The sequence below is a fragment of the Hyla sarda genome, chromosome 3 (genome assembly GCF_029499605.1).
Source record: "Hyla sarda isolate aHylSar1 chromosome 3, aHylSar1.hap1, whole genome shotgun sequence".
In the NCBI taxonomy this organism is placed as follows: domain Eukaryota; kingdom Metazoa; phylum Chordata; class Amphibia; order Anura; family Hylidae; genus Hyla; species Hyla sarda.
In genome coordinates this window covers 149,469,525-149,485,140 of record NC_079191.1, presented here as the reverse complement: position 1 = coordinate 149,485,140, position 15,616 = coordinate 149,469,525, and the positions used below count along the sequence as shown (strand labels likewise).

General features: G+C 42.2%; 1 pseudogene; it reads left to right on the top strand.

The window, feature by feature from the left end:
* Window positions 1-4,304: 4,304 nt before the first annotated feature.
* LOC130363318 (U2 spliceosomal RNA) lies at window positions 4,305-4,404 on the top strand (annotated as a pseudogene).
* Window positions 4,405-15,616: the final 11,212 nt, after the last annotated feature.

Genomic DNA, 15,616 nt, shown 5'->3' with positions numbered 1-15,616 from the left:
CGGCGGAACGCGTGGAGCTGCTGTGGTCCCCTGTCCTGGTGAGGTATCCCTGGGTCACACATTTATATTTGTGATCAGTGATATATATCTTTTTCCCTTGTTTCGTAGTATCGGGCTCTTGATTACTCTCAGTTTATTTTCTGATATATTGTCAATTTTTTTATTGCCCGTACGGATATAGGTTTCTACCTCTCTGTGTGTTGGGACACCCACCAGGGACCATTGTTGGTCTGGCAGGGGGCCTTAGGTGTTTTTGTAGGGCTACAGCCCTCCACCTGATTTATGTATGTGTTTTTAAGTGGTTTTAAATTTTGGTGTTGCTGCCTTATGTATTAGTATTAATAAAGATGTGTATATTTTCTGTATGATTTCTGGTGTGCGTCTTCTATAGTGGTTACTCCTTCCTCCTTTCGGCTTATTTTTTGCGCCACCAATTCTACTTTGTAATGACGTCAGTCATTTTGGCCAAAAATCTACGGTGAAACGGAAAAAAAATCATTGTGAGACAAAATTGAAAAAAAAAAAGCCGTTTTGTAAATTTTGGGGGCTTCCGTTTCTACGTAGTAAATTTTTCGGTAAAAATGACACCTTATCTTTATTCTGTAGGTCCATATGATTAAAATGATACCCTACTTATATAGTTTTGATTTTATCGTACTTCTGGAAAAAATCATAACTTCATGCAGTAAAATGTATACGTTTAAAATTGTCATTTCTGACCCCTATAACTTTTTAATTTTTCCGTGTATGGAGCGGTATGAGGGCTTATTTTTTGCGCCGTGATCTGAAGTTTTTAACGGTAACATTTTTGTATTGATGGGTCTTATTGATCGCTTTTTATTAATTTTTTCATGATATAAAAAGTGACCAAAAATGCACTATTTTGGACTTTGGAATTTTTTTGCGCGTACGCCATTGACCGTGCGGTTTAATTAACAATATATTTTTATAATTCGGACATTTCCGCACACGGCGATACCATATATGTTTATTTTTATTTACACTGTGTTTTTTTTTTATGGTAAAAGGGGGTAGGGGCCACTCTTCATAGTTGGAATTGTTATATTACGAAACACAAGTTGTGCGCTGTTGATGTACTCCAATCATCCATGTATACTTTTATGGCTCACATACCTGATCTCAACATCCGGAGCTGGATTTCGAAGGTTGTGCATTCCATTGCTGAGGTCTGGGATTGTGATGGTTGTGCGACATTTGATTCGCTGCATGATAGATTCCATATTCCCCATAAGGAGTTTTACAAATTCCTCCAGATTCGGCATGCACTGCGATCTGTGTCACTGCCCTTAGAAAATAATGATTCCGCGCTCATTAATTCGTTGGTGGGCGCATCCCTAGTGAGACACAACATTTCTTGGGGATATGCCTTCCTTTTGAGATCTACTTTGGAAGTTCCCACCTCCTATAAGAGTAAGTGGGAATCCGATCTAAAATGTGAGTTCACAGATCATCAATGGAATAGGGCTCACTCTATTGTCTCTAAATTCTCCAAGTGCGCTAGCCACCTAGAAACTACAAAAAAATTACTATATAGGTGGTGTTTAACCCCTTCTCGCCTTGCCCAATTTACCCCTTCCCCTGACACATGCTGGAGATGCCCAAACTCAGGCTCTTTCTTGCATGTTTGGTGGGACTGCCCACAACTGATTATATTTTGGAGAAAATTGGAGAGATTCCTCTCTCAGTTCTGTGGTCTACCGATAATATTAAATCCCGCCCTAGCTTTACTCAACATAGGCATTGATGCTTACTCATTTTTTCATAAGACCATCGTTGCTCACGCACTCATAGCAGCAAGACATAATATCACTAGGAAATGGAAAACAGCAAAGATACCCACGGTCAAGGAAATCATAAATAGTATTAACTCGAACTGCTGGCATGAATATAAAACAGCGTGTGCCTTGGGAAATGACCACATCTTCCTGTCCAGATGGGATATATGGTTGAATAGTTCCCATAACACAGTGCAAATATGGCCAATACCAATGCCGTACTGCTTGCCTAGGGGGAATATTTATCCATAGACCTCCCCACCCCCCTTTCTTCCCTTTTTTTTTCTTCAAGTATATCTTTTACTTACCGTGGTGATGAGTACCCTGACATGGTTCATATCCAGTTCTTTTCCTTTTTATTCTTTGTTCATGTTTAGAATATATTGATTCTACTGTACAGAGTTGTATATCTAACTTTTACGTACAATTTCGACGCGGCTATCCCGAACAGCCCACTGAGCTAACCGGCATACTCTCACTTTTACTTTAGACGCGGCGTTCAACTTTGAACGCCGTGTCTAAAGGGTTAATAGCGCACAGCACCGCGATCAATGCTGCACGCTATTAGCCACGGGTCCCGGACGTTGTTAGAGGCCGGGCCCGACCCGCTGTGATGCGGGGCCACGTCGTGGCCCCGCGTTATAGATCGGGAGCGGACACATGACGTTCCAGTACGACATGTATCCTTAAGGGGTTAAGGACTGAGCCCTTTTTTGCAATTCTGACCACTTTCACTTTATGCATTAATAACTCTAAAATGCTTTTACCGATTATTCTGATTCTGAGATGTTTTTTTCGTGACATATTCTACTTTATTTTAGTGGTAAATTTTTGTCGCTACTTGCATCCTTTCTTGGTGAAAAATCCCAAAATTTCATGAAAATTTAGAAAATTTTGCATTTTTCTAACTGACTGCTTGTAAGGAAAATGGATATTCCAAATAAATGTTATATTGATTCACAAATACAATATGTCCACTTTATGTTGGCATCATAAAATGGACATATTTTTACTTTTTGAAAAAAATTGAGGGCTTCAAATTATAGCAGCAATTTTCATGAAAATTTCAAAATCTGAAGGGACAGATGTTACAGAACTACAACTCCCAGCATGCCTGTGCAGTCTAGGCATGCTGAGAGTTTTAGTTTGGCAACATCTGGAGGGCTACCGTTTGGGCACCACTGTAATAGTGGTCTCCAAACTGTGACCCTCCAGATGTTGCAAAACTACAACTCCCTGCATGCCCAGACAGCCTTTGGCTGTCTGGGCATGCTGCGAGTTGCAGTTTGGCTACCACTAGAAGGGCTGCAGTAAATATCGCTTTACTGCCACCTTCCTTTCCCCCCTGCACCATCGCCTCACTACCTGCACCTCTGATCTCCGCTGATGCCACCGATGATCGGCAGTCCCCACGGCATCTTCTCCTCAGGTACCAGCCGCCATCTTCTTCCCCTGTTCTGCCCGACATCCAGGGGTGGGCAGAGCTGGGGGTTTCCAAGGCAACCCCCCGTCTTCCACTGCCGTTGGTCAGTACTCTGTGCTGACTAATGGCAGGGGATAGGAGTGAGGTTGCAGCACTGCAACCTCACTCCTATCCCTTAGGATGATCCGGGCTGTCACTAACAGCTCCGATCATTCCTATTTTACAGGCGATCGGGTCACCAGACACCCGATCAGCCCGGAATAGCAGAAAGTCGCATGTCTGAATTTGACATGCGATTTCCTGCAATCGCCGACATGGGGGGTCTCAGGACCCCCCTCAGCGATGTGCCGGGATGCCTGCTGAATGATTTCAGCAGGCATCCTGGTCCGGTCCCCAACCGGCTAGCAGCAGGGACCGGAATTCCCACGGGCGTATCCATACGCCCTCAGTCCTTAATGATGTTAAAATGGGGGCATATGGATACGCCTGCTGTCCTTAAGAGGGTAAGCAAAATTCTATTTAAATTGTATGGGGGGGGGATCACTGTTGGATCAGACGGGTTAGTAACCATTGCTTTGTTGTTGTTTTTTTAAGGTTATTTGTTATGTATAACTACTTTAAATATTACCATAAACTATGGAATAAAGATGGAAAAGCATTGATTACTCTTAATTTGCATCTATAGTTTAGGTCTCCACAGCATCATGAAAAATACTGCTTGTCATGGGACAGGTAACTCACTGAGATCTTAACAAGTATATATCACAAGTACAGTAAGGTTCCCCCTGGTGAGAGAAAGGGGTGATATGAGTAATAGACTTCTCAGGGCTCCTAGGATGACTATGTATTCCCTTGACACTCCCTTATTTGTAAAAATCAAAAAAAAAATGTCTACAAATACACAAATAATTTGACAATCTCTTTTTGTTAGATTAGTTCTCCATCAAGAAATTGATAACTGGGTAGACTCTCCATGATCAGTGATAATCTGTGGGTCAACCTGATCAAAGTTGATTGCCGCATCTAAAATGTAAAAAAAAAAAAACATTCCCAGCAGCTCAGTCGGGCTGATCGGGACCACCACAGTTGCTTCTCGGCCTTTTGACTAAGATCATGTGTAGTATCTGTTCTTATCAGTTTCATGCCGCTGCTCTCCACAGCACCGGTGTGGAGGGGACAGGTGTACCAGGGCATTCCGGGGCTGGTTCTGAGGAATCAGCTCGACGGCTGCCCTGATGTGACCTGTTTCCCTCTGGGTTTCGCCATGAGGCTGAGAGGGTCTAGTGCCAAGGAACTTTAGTGCCTTGGGGATTGGTGACCCCGAGGTGGATAAACTCACTGGGAGTATTGGCTCACTGAGTTAAAGCATGGGCACCATGATCTCTTCACCTTGTGGCACTCACCTCTTGATTCCTGGCCTTATGGCTAGGAGCAGAGAATTTTTTTATAGATCCGGCCGGATGTCCGGGCAGTATATCTGCACACATTCACTGATTTATTTCTTTTTATCACTGTCACTTTTTGCGTGTTGTGTGTTCACAGGATTGTTAGGATGCGGTAGCCCTTCTGGGTGTCCCTCCTAGCGGTCTAAGGGAGGTGTGTGTGGCCATCAGGTTCCTCACCTCCCTGCAAAAACCACGGGTACACCTGCATGGGTAGGGTACTGACCGTTTACGGCTCTGCAGGCAGATACCGTAGCTAACGGCAAGGCGGATGCCCGGAGCATTTGTGGTCCCTTAGTAGCTTCAGCGAAAAGGGACATTGAACCTGAAACCTTGCAGGTACCTTTTGGTCCAGAGGCGAAGGGTAAGGTTTTTTTTGGGGGGCCTCTCTCCTGTCAGAGAAGGGCTTGCGATAGACCGCATCCTTTGTGCACGTATTTTTAGTGTAGCACATTTGCACTTTTTCTTGCACTTTGTGTGATTCTAGAGCACATTCCTCAGGAATAGTGTTGAGCACGAATATTTGTAATGCTAATTTTTATCGCGAATATCAGCAATTCACAATTTCGCGAATATTTAGAATATAGTGCTATATATTCGTAAGGACAAATATTTTTTTTGTTTTTTTTACATGCTAATTTTTATGCAAATTTTCATGCAAATTTTCCATGCGAATTTTCGTTTTTTTCAAATGCAAATTTTTATGAGAATTTTTATGCTCATTTTCCATGCAAATTTTCGCATGAAAAAAAATAAATGAAAATTGAGAATATGTAAATTTCGTGAACATAGGGCAAATAATCGTCAATATATTCATGAAATATCGCGAATTCGAACATGGCCACTGCTGATCATCACTATTTGGGACCACCACAGTGAAATTCTGGTGTCCCGATCAGCTAGGACGCGAGCGGAGGGTCCATTACCTGCCTCCAGCGCGTCCGATCAGCAGAGATCCTGAGATCCAGGCTTGAGCAATCTACCGCCAATAACACTGATCAATGCAATGCTATGGCTTTGCATTGAACAGTGCTGGCAATCAATCTACTGCATGCTATAGCCCCTATTACATTGCAAAAAAAAAAAAGTGTAAAAGAGAGTTAATAAATGTAACCCCTTACCTAATAAAAGTTCAAATCACCCCCCTTTCCAAATAATAAAAAACCCATGTAAATAAAAATAAATGTAAGCATATGTGTTATTGCCGCATGCGTAAATGTCCAAACTATAAAAAAAAATAATAATTAAACCGCATGGTCAATGGCGGACGCGCAAAAAAATTACAAAGTCCATAATAGCGTATTTTTGGTCACTTTTTATACCATAAAAAATGTATAGAAAGCGATTAAAATTGGTACCGATAAAAACTTCAAATCACAGCGCATAAAATGAGCCCTTATACCGCCCCGTATTGTAGTTATGATTTTTTATAGAAGACAAAATCAAACCTATATAAGGGTACGTTCACACGTGCAGATTTTTTAGAGGGTTTTCCGCTGCGTATTTGAAATTGGACGGGCTCTTCACGGCTGTCCGCAGTAGATTTTCCGCAGTGGAATTTACGCTGCGGAAAATCGGCCACAGTCCCTACTGACTTCAATGGGGCTTGCGGTGGATTTTCCGCAGTGTACATTCCGCTGTGGAAAATCGGCTGCGGACAGCCGAGAAGAGCCCGCCCACTTTCAAATACGCAGTGGAAAACCTGCTAAAAAATCAGCGCATGTGAACGTACCCTAAGTAGGGTATTTTAATTGTATGGACCTACAGAATAAAGATAATGGGGAAGATTCTCAAAGAATTTTGAGGACAAAATTTTGGCACGAAAAGTATCGACCACATTTTCAAAGAGCTTTGTGCCATGGTTTACACTGTTCACGTCAGTTTTGTAAAAGTGGGCGTGTCCACGCATATTGTCTGCTTTACATAATATTTTCAAAGGGGTGAGAGTCAGTTTACATCAAAAATTTCACACCAGATTTTTGTAGAAATTATAGAAATGGTTGTAGTGTTATTGTTTTGTCTTTTCTTAGTTTTTTTTTTTTTGGGGGGGGGAAGGTTTTATTTAAGTAATTATTAAAAAAAAAATGAAAAATGTTATAAAAATGTTTTGTTTTTTTTCTTGGTCACTGCACCTGCACTCACATTTAAGCTCAGAAATGTTTTATTTATAGTTATCGCTTGTCTGGGCACTAGTAACTATGGAATATTTTGTGAGATGTTTCTGCCAGAATTTTCAGGGATGTAAAATTTTGGCACCAAACTCGGCAATTTTGGCGCAAAAAAAAAAATCTGATATAGCAGCACAAGAGACCTTTGAAAATGTGAGAGAAAACAAAAAGGTGTGAATAATATCGCTGGAACAGAAATTACAGCAGTTTTTGAGAATCTCCCCCAATGTGTTATTTTTACCGAAAAATGTACTGCGTAGAAATGGAAGCCCCCAAAAGTTACAAAAGGGCATTTTTTTTTAAATTTCATCAAATTTCATGATTTTTCTTTTTTGTTTTGCCATAGATTTTTGGGTAAAATGACTGATTTCATTAAATTGGTGGTGCAAAAAATAAGCCATCATTTGGGTCTGTAGGTGCAAAATTGAAAGGGTTAGCAATTTTTAAAAGGTGAGGAGAAAAAACGAAAGTGCAAAAACGGAAAAACCCTGAGTCCCCAAGGGGTTAACAGGATACATTCTTCTTGTTCTTTCTTTGTAGTGTAGTGTGAAAATAAGTGGTCTAAACCTAAGGCTATGCCTAGTCCCATAGGGCAACCTCAACATTTAAAGCGTTAAGATAATTTCTCTCCGAAAGCAGAATACATTTACATTTTGTGGGCAATCTTGTCACCCAAGGCTGGCACTGAGACTCACGTGATCATGTGAATTTCTGAAACCTCCACGCTGGAGGTCCCATGCCTGTCTATGGGAGTTCTGAGAATCCATCTGATCACTTTAGTCTTGGGGGCAACTCCAGGGCAACGAGATTGCCTGCAAAATGTAAATGTATCTTGCTGTCGGAGCAAAAGGATAGTAACGCTTTAAATATTGAGGATTGTCCTGTTGGGATAAGCATAGCGTTAGGTTTAGACCACTCTTTCAAATATACTACAAAGTAACGCTTAAACTAATAAACAAAGTTGCACATAAGCAACACAAACCTACATGAGTTCTGGCTACAATTAAATGATCCTTCTTTGTTAATATTGTTGCATATACAAAACAGAACTAAGATTATTCCTATTATTATTCATACTTTTATAATATATTTGCAATATAGTTTTAGCCTCATCTGCACTACCTATATCGTAGCCATACTATTTCTATCTTCATAGGTAATTCTTGCACTGCCTGAAGACTGCATTCAGTATCTTAACCCCTTCATGACCCAGCCCATTTTCACCTTCATGACCTGGGCATTTTTTGAAAATCTGACCACTGTCACTTTAAACATTAATATCTCTGGAATGCTTTTACTTATCATTCTGGTTCCGAGATTGTTTTTTCGTGACATATTCTACTTTATGTTATCGGTAAAATTTCACTGATATTTGTATCCTTTCTTGGTAAGAAATCTAAAAATTTCATGAAAATTTTGAAAATTTAGCATTTTTCTAACTTTGAAAGTCTCTGCTTGAAAGGAAAATGGATATTCCAAATAAATTACATATTGATTCACATATACAATATGTCTACTTTGTGTTTGCATTAAAAAATTGACAAGTTTTTACTTTTGGAAGACACCAGGGGGCTTCAAAGTTCCACAGCAATTTTCCAATTTTTCTCAAGATTTTCAAAATCGTAATTTTTCAGCGCCCAGTTCAGGTTGGAAGTGGATTTTAAGGATCTTCATATTAGAAATACCCCATAAATGACCCCATTATAAAAACTGCACCCCCCAAAGTATTCAAAATGACATTCAGTAAGTGTTTTAACCCTTTAGGTGTTTCACAGGAATAGCAGCAAAGTGAAGGAGAAAATTCTAAATCTTCATTTTTTACACTCGCATTTTCTTGTAGACCCAATTTTTGAATTTTTACAAGGGGTAAAAGGAGAGAAATCACCCTAAAATTGATAACCCAATTTCTCTTGAGTAAGGAAATACCTCATATGCGTATGTAAAGTGTTCGGCGGGCGCAGTAGAGGGCTCAGAAGGGAAGGAGCGACAATGGGATTTTGGAGAGTGAGTTTTTCTGAAAGGGTTTTTGGGGGGCATGTCCCATTTAGGAAGCCCCTATGGTGCCAGAACAGTGGACCCCCCCCCACATGTGACCCCATTTTGGAAACTATACCCCTCATGGAATTTAATAAGGGGTGCAGTGAGCATTTACACCTCACTGGCGTTTGACAGATATTTGAAACAGTGGACTGTGCAAATGAAAAATTTTATTTTTCATTTTCACAGACCACTGTTCCAAAACTCTGTTATACGCCAGTGGGGTGTAAATGCTCACTGCACCCCTTATTACATTCCGTGAGGGGTGTAGTTTCCAAAATGGGGTCACATGTGGATATTTATTGTTTTGCGTTTGTCAGAACTGCTGTAACAATCAGCCACCCCTGTGCAAATCGCCTCAAATGTACATGGTGCACTCTCCCTTCTGGGCCTTGTTGTGCGCCCCCAGAGCACTTTGCGTCCACATATGAGGTATCTCCGTACTCAGGAGAAATTGCGTTACAAATTTAGATGGTCTTTTTTCCCTTTTACCTCTTGTGAAAATGAAAAGTATAGGGCAACACCAGCATGTCAGTGTAAAAAATTAATTTTTTTACACTAACATGCTGGTGTAGACCCCAACTTCACCTTTTCATAAGGGGTTAAAGAAGAAAAAGCCCCCCAAAATTTGTAAGGCAATTTCTCCCGAGTACGGCGATACCCCATATGTGTCCCAAAACTGTTGCCCTGAAATACGACAGGGCTCCAAAGTGAGAGAGCGCCATGCGCATTTGAGGCCTGAATTAGGGATTTGCATAGGGGTGGACATAGGGGTATTCTACGCCAGTGATTCCCAAACAGGGTGCCTCCAGCTGTTGCAAAACTCCCAGCATGCCTGGACAGTCAATGGCTGTCCGGCAATACTGGGAGTTATTATTTTGCAACAGCTGGAGGCTCCGTTTTGGAAACAGTAGCGTACCAGCGTTCATTTTTTTGGGGGAGGGGGGCTGTGTAGGGATATGTGTATATGTAGTGCTTTTTATTTTAGGTTAGTGTCAGTGTAGTGAAGTGTTTTTAGGGTACAGTCACATGGGCAGAGGTTCACAGCAAGTTTGCCGCTGGAAGTTTGAGCTGCAGCGCAAAATTTGCGCCATCTCAAACTTGCAGCACTCACTGTAAACCTCCGCCCATGTGAGTGTACCCTGTACATTCACATTGGGGGGAGGGGGCAAACATCCAGCTGTTGTAAACTCCGAGCATGCCCTTTGGCTGTCCGTGCATGCTGGGAGTTGTAGTTTTGCAACAGCTGGAGGAACACTGGTTTGGAAACACTAAGTTAAGTAATAAACTTTCAAGTGTTTTGCAACCAAACTTAGTGTTTCCAAACCAGTGTGCCTCCAGCTGTTGCAAAACTACAACTCCCAGCATGCATGGTCTGTCAGTGCATGCTGGGAGTTATAGTTTTGCAACAATTGCAACAGCTGGAGGCACTGAGGTAGGAAACGGACAATGTTTCCCAACTAGTGTGCCTCCAGTTGTTGCAAAACTACAACTCCCAGCATGCCCAGACTGCCATGGCATGCTGGAAGTTGTAGTTCGGCAATATCTGAAGGATCAGATGTTGCCGAACTACAACTTCCAGCATGCTTGGGCAGTCTGGGCATGCTGGGAGTTGTAGTTTTGCAACATCTGGAGGTCCACAGTTTGGAGACCACTGTATAATGGTCTCCAATCTGTGCTCTTCCAGATGTTAGAGAACTACAACTCCCAGCATGCCTGGACAGACTGAGCATGCTGAGATTTGTAGTTTTGCAACATCTGGAAGAGCACAGATTGGAGACCATTATACAGTGGTCTCCAAACTGTGGACCTCCAGATGTTGCAAAACTACAACTCCCAGCATGCCCAGAAAGCCAAAGGCTGTCTGGGCATGCTGGGAGTTGCAGTTTTGAAACTCTCAGAGGCAGCAGTGAGATCGCTTTACGGCGATCTCACTGCTGCCAATGAAGATGCCGCACTGCTGCCGGAAACTCACCTACGGGACGCAGCGCAGCCGGGACCGCATGGAGGACGCCGGGACCGCACGGAGGACGCCGGGACCGCTCGGGACACCGCTCCGACGGGTAAGTGATGCCGGGGGACGGGTAAGGGACACTTAGCAGAGCGGTGTGTGTCCCGATCCCCGTGATCGGAACTCACACACCGCGCTGCTAAGTATTCTCATAGCGAAACGCTGCTATCAGCTAGTCAGATTTGACCAGCTGATAGCAGCGATCGCTGGGGGGGGTGGGGGACGAAACCCCCCGTGGTCGCACGGTAAGATGGCTGGCTATCAGTGATAGCCACCATCTTTCCGGGCGCTGCGGGATGCCGCGAGTAGCGGCAGTAATGTCCATGACGTACCTGTATGTCATGGGTCGGGAACACCTTGCCACCCATGACGTACAGGTATGTCATAGGTCGGGAAGGGGTTAAAGGGGTATTCCGGGAATATGTTTTATTTGACTATGCTATAGGGTCTGTAAAGTTAGTGTAGTTCATAATATAGTGTCTGTAACTATCTGCTACTAATGCAACAGCTGTAGGCACCCTGATTGAAAACCACAGGTCTTTTGAATGGATGCAGCTCATTTATGTTTCAATGGGTGGAGTGGCTGATGTGTTGGAGGGAGGAAAATGGAATTATGGGATTTGTAGGCAAAAGAAGAAAACTCAAACAGGAAATACCAGTTCACAAATAGCTGGCCACAGTATTATGGTAATCTCACAACATAGCCATTTAGCCCCAAGACAAGCATAGATCCTTTCTAAGCATGTCCGTTACTGTCTGCCAGGTATGTACGAAAATAACATTATGGTGGAGAACCCCTTTAAAGGTACTAAAAAATATGATATAAAGAATATTTTTTTACAACTTATAATACATAGCATTTATGTATAAATAGTCAATTTCAGGTGTGACAAACACTAGAATAACTGATAATAACCGTAAAAAGAAACAGACTTAGAATGTTGTTTTCCGTCATCATCTCTTTCTATTTTGTAAAAATAAAAGAAAGACTTTGAAATGTGTTAAATAAAATTACTAGTAAAATTCATTTTTACAAGTAGAAAGTGACATTTTCTTAAATGAGCATTACCATGTCCATATATTCAAGAAATGACTTGTGATTCGTGAACATATTGTATCAGTCTCAGTCCTAGAGACACAAAGTACCACAAACTGACATAGACAACACCATTATTATGACTAATTTCACTTGTCTTTTGCAACTCCTGGTCTCAGAGGTGTAACTTTGAGACCAGGAGATTATGGATCCCAATGCAAAATTTGTAACAGAGCCCCCAACCATAATGATACACCTATAGTACTGGCCTCCTCAATGGGAGTGAAAGACTGCATAGGCTTCCTCAGGCTCTTGGGCCCAGGTGCAAAAGTATCCTCTGGACCTCTATAGTTATGTTGTCCTTGCCTGTAACTTTTAGTGCAATGTGTGAAAAGTCATCAGAAAAAGGGGTTGCCAGTAGCAATGGATAAAACATAAACTCTGAGACTGACTATACAATGCATTAATGTTGTCCGAACCTGGTGGGATCGACCAACCATCTGATGTATATGAAGAAAAAGGCAAGGTATGTTGGATTTCAACTTGCCTAATCCTAGTGTTGGCATTCAAAATACATGTACTTTGGCTAAGCCATATGTGCACGTTTAGATTAAAGGGGTACTCTGCCCCTAGACATCTTATCCCCCATCCAAAGGATAGGGGATAAGATGTCCGATCGTGGGGGTCCCGCCACTGGGGACCCCTGCAATCTCTCCTGCAGCACCCCGTTTCTCAGCTGCACAGAGCGAGGATCGCTCTGTGGCTGATGATGCCCCACCCCCTCAAGCCCATGGGGGGGCATTACAGCCAGCATGCCCACTCCCATAGATGTGCAATTGAGGGGGCGGGGCATGACATCACGAGGGGACGGACCTGTGACATCACAATTCTCAATTTTTTGCATCGCCCAATCCTTGCCTTGTGCAGCTGAGAAACGGGGGTGCTGCAGGAAAGATCGCTGGGGTTCTCAGTGGGATCCTTTGGATAGGGTATAAGATGTCTAGGGGTGGAGTACCCCTTTAAGAGAGATAGCAGCTGGCCAAAGAAGCATTTGGATGTGCAATCCAGCACCCTTTTTGTACTTAAATACACTTATTCAAAAACAATATACTGTAGTAACAGCATGATGTAGTTAGTAAGCACGAACCAGAGACAGCAACCCTCACTGCCTGTGGTTTGAAACCTGCAGTCTCTGCTTCTCTTGTTGTGGCTTAGAACAAGGGGAACACAATGCAACAATATAAAAAACCTTAGAAGATCAAAGAGACGTTTCATCTCTCTCTCAAATATCTAGAGTAGAGGTTATCCTTCCTGTCAACGACAATCTTTCTCTGGAGACCATTTTGTTTTTATAGTAAGAAATACTATTTTTACTGCACCAGCCATTCTAAAGCTGCCCATACACATTACTCTAACAATTAATGTTTATGAGGGTGTTCCAATTTTCCCTAACATTGTCAAAAACAATTATCATGAAGGAATGGTGGATTTTAAGCATGCCTTACACTTTGTTCTGCTGGGAGATAAACTTCTGCCAGTGGCTTGTCTTCCTCTACCCATTGAAACCAGCATTTTCATTTTGTCATTCCAAGCCTGCATGTGAATGGATGCATTGGATATACAGTGGAGAAAATAAGTATTTAGTCAGCCACCAATTGTGCAAGTTCCCCACTTAACTCCTTATGACGAAGGACGTACATTTACGGTGTCCCCGCGTCATATCGGGTTGGTTCCGGCGGCGATCAACGGCCGGGACCCGCGGCTAATACAGGACATCACTGATCGCGGTGATGCCCTGTATTAACCCTTCAGATGCGGCGATCAAAGCTGACCGCCGCGTCTGAAGCGAAAGTGAAAGTATCCTGGCTGCTCAGTCGGGCTGTTCGGGACCGTCGGGGTCATATCGTGGCATCCCGAACAGCTTACAGGACACCGGGAGGGACCTTACCTGCCTCCTTGGTGTCCGATCGGCGAATGACTGCTTCGTGCCTAAGATCCAGGCAGGAGCAGTCAAGCGCCGATAACACTGATCACAGGCGTGTTAATACACACCAGTGATCTGTGTAAAAGATCAGTGTGTGCAGTGTTATAGGTCCCTATGGGAGCTATAACACTGCAAAAAAGTGTTAAAAAGAAGTGTTAATAAAGATCATTTAACCCCCTTCCCTAATAAAAGTTTGAATCACCCCCTTTTCCCATTAAAAAAATAAAACTGTGTAAATAAAAATAAACATATGTGGTATCGCCACGTGCGTAAATGTCCAAATTATAAACATATATTGTTAATTAAACCGCACGGTCAATGGCGTATGCGTAAAAAAAAAAAATGAGAGCCACACATGTCAGTTAGCAGTGCTACATCAGCGCATGTCTATGACAGATCTTAAGTACCACCTGACACTGTTTAAGGCGTCCATCTTTTATTATATAAAGCTGTTATTTTAAATTGTCTGTATAAGCACCAAGGTCATTGAGAAAGAGGTATCCTAAACCTCGAAACGCTTCTGACATAGGTGAATAAAGAAAATTTTAATTGTACCAGTGACTTCTGAAGTTTATTGCAACGGGTGGCGCCGAGGATCCAGAGTTTTTTCCCCTTCTATCCTGATTATCTACTATCGAGTGAGGCTGCCACCTCCTCGACATCTCTGGACGGCTGCACCGTTACTTCCACACCGAGACAATCCAGGTTGCTGCATGCCTAATGCAACCAGGCAAGGTGAGTGGTTATTGCATATACCGCTCACTCTAAATATTTACATCTGATCAAACGTACTGCCCTATGAGAGCTCTGTCTTTTTTTCATTCTTATACAGTACAAGGTCCTGGAGTGGCATAGCCAGTCTCTTGATCTCAACCCCATAGAAAACCTTTGGAGGGTGTTGAAAGTCTGTGTTGCCCAGCGACAGCCCCAAAACATCACTGCTCTAGAGGAGATCTGCATGGAGGAATGGGCCAAAATACCAGCAACAGCGTGTGAAAACCTTGTGAAGACTTACAGAAAATGTCATTGCCAACAAAAGGTATATAACAAAGTATTGAGATAAACTTTTGTTATTGACCAAATACTTATTTTCCACCATAATTTGCAAATAAATTCTTAAAAAATTTAACAATGTCATTTCATGGATTTTTTTTTCTCATTATGTCTCTCATAGTTGAGGTATACCTATGATGAAAATTACAGGCCTCTCTCATCTTTGTAAGTGGGAGGACTTGCACAAGTGGTGGCTGACTAAATACTTTTTTTTGCCTCACTGTAGGTATCTTATGTGTATAGTCAACATTAGCTCTAGCATGTGTCACTTGGAATGCTTTTAGGGTCGCACAACAAATGGGAGATTTATCAATATGTGTCTGTGTGCAGCCACTTTATAACCTTTTTTTTTTTTTTTTGCTGTGTTTTTTTGGTTATGTGCACCAAAATTATCAAAACGGTGCACAGACTTTGATATATTTAAGAAAAATTAAAAATCACCTCAGAACTTGCTGTAGAATGTCACTTTTCTAAGGCAAGGCAAAAAATACTCAAATACTCTCTGCGCAAAATAACGGCGCCAAATTACAGCAAAAAAGTGGCATGAATGCATTGATAAAATTCCCCCATGGTATACATGCTGCACATTTTCCACATGGGATTTTCATACAGACCTGAGGTGCATTTTTTATAAATCCTTCTCAGCATGCAAATTTATGTTGCGGA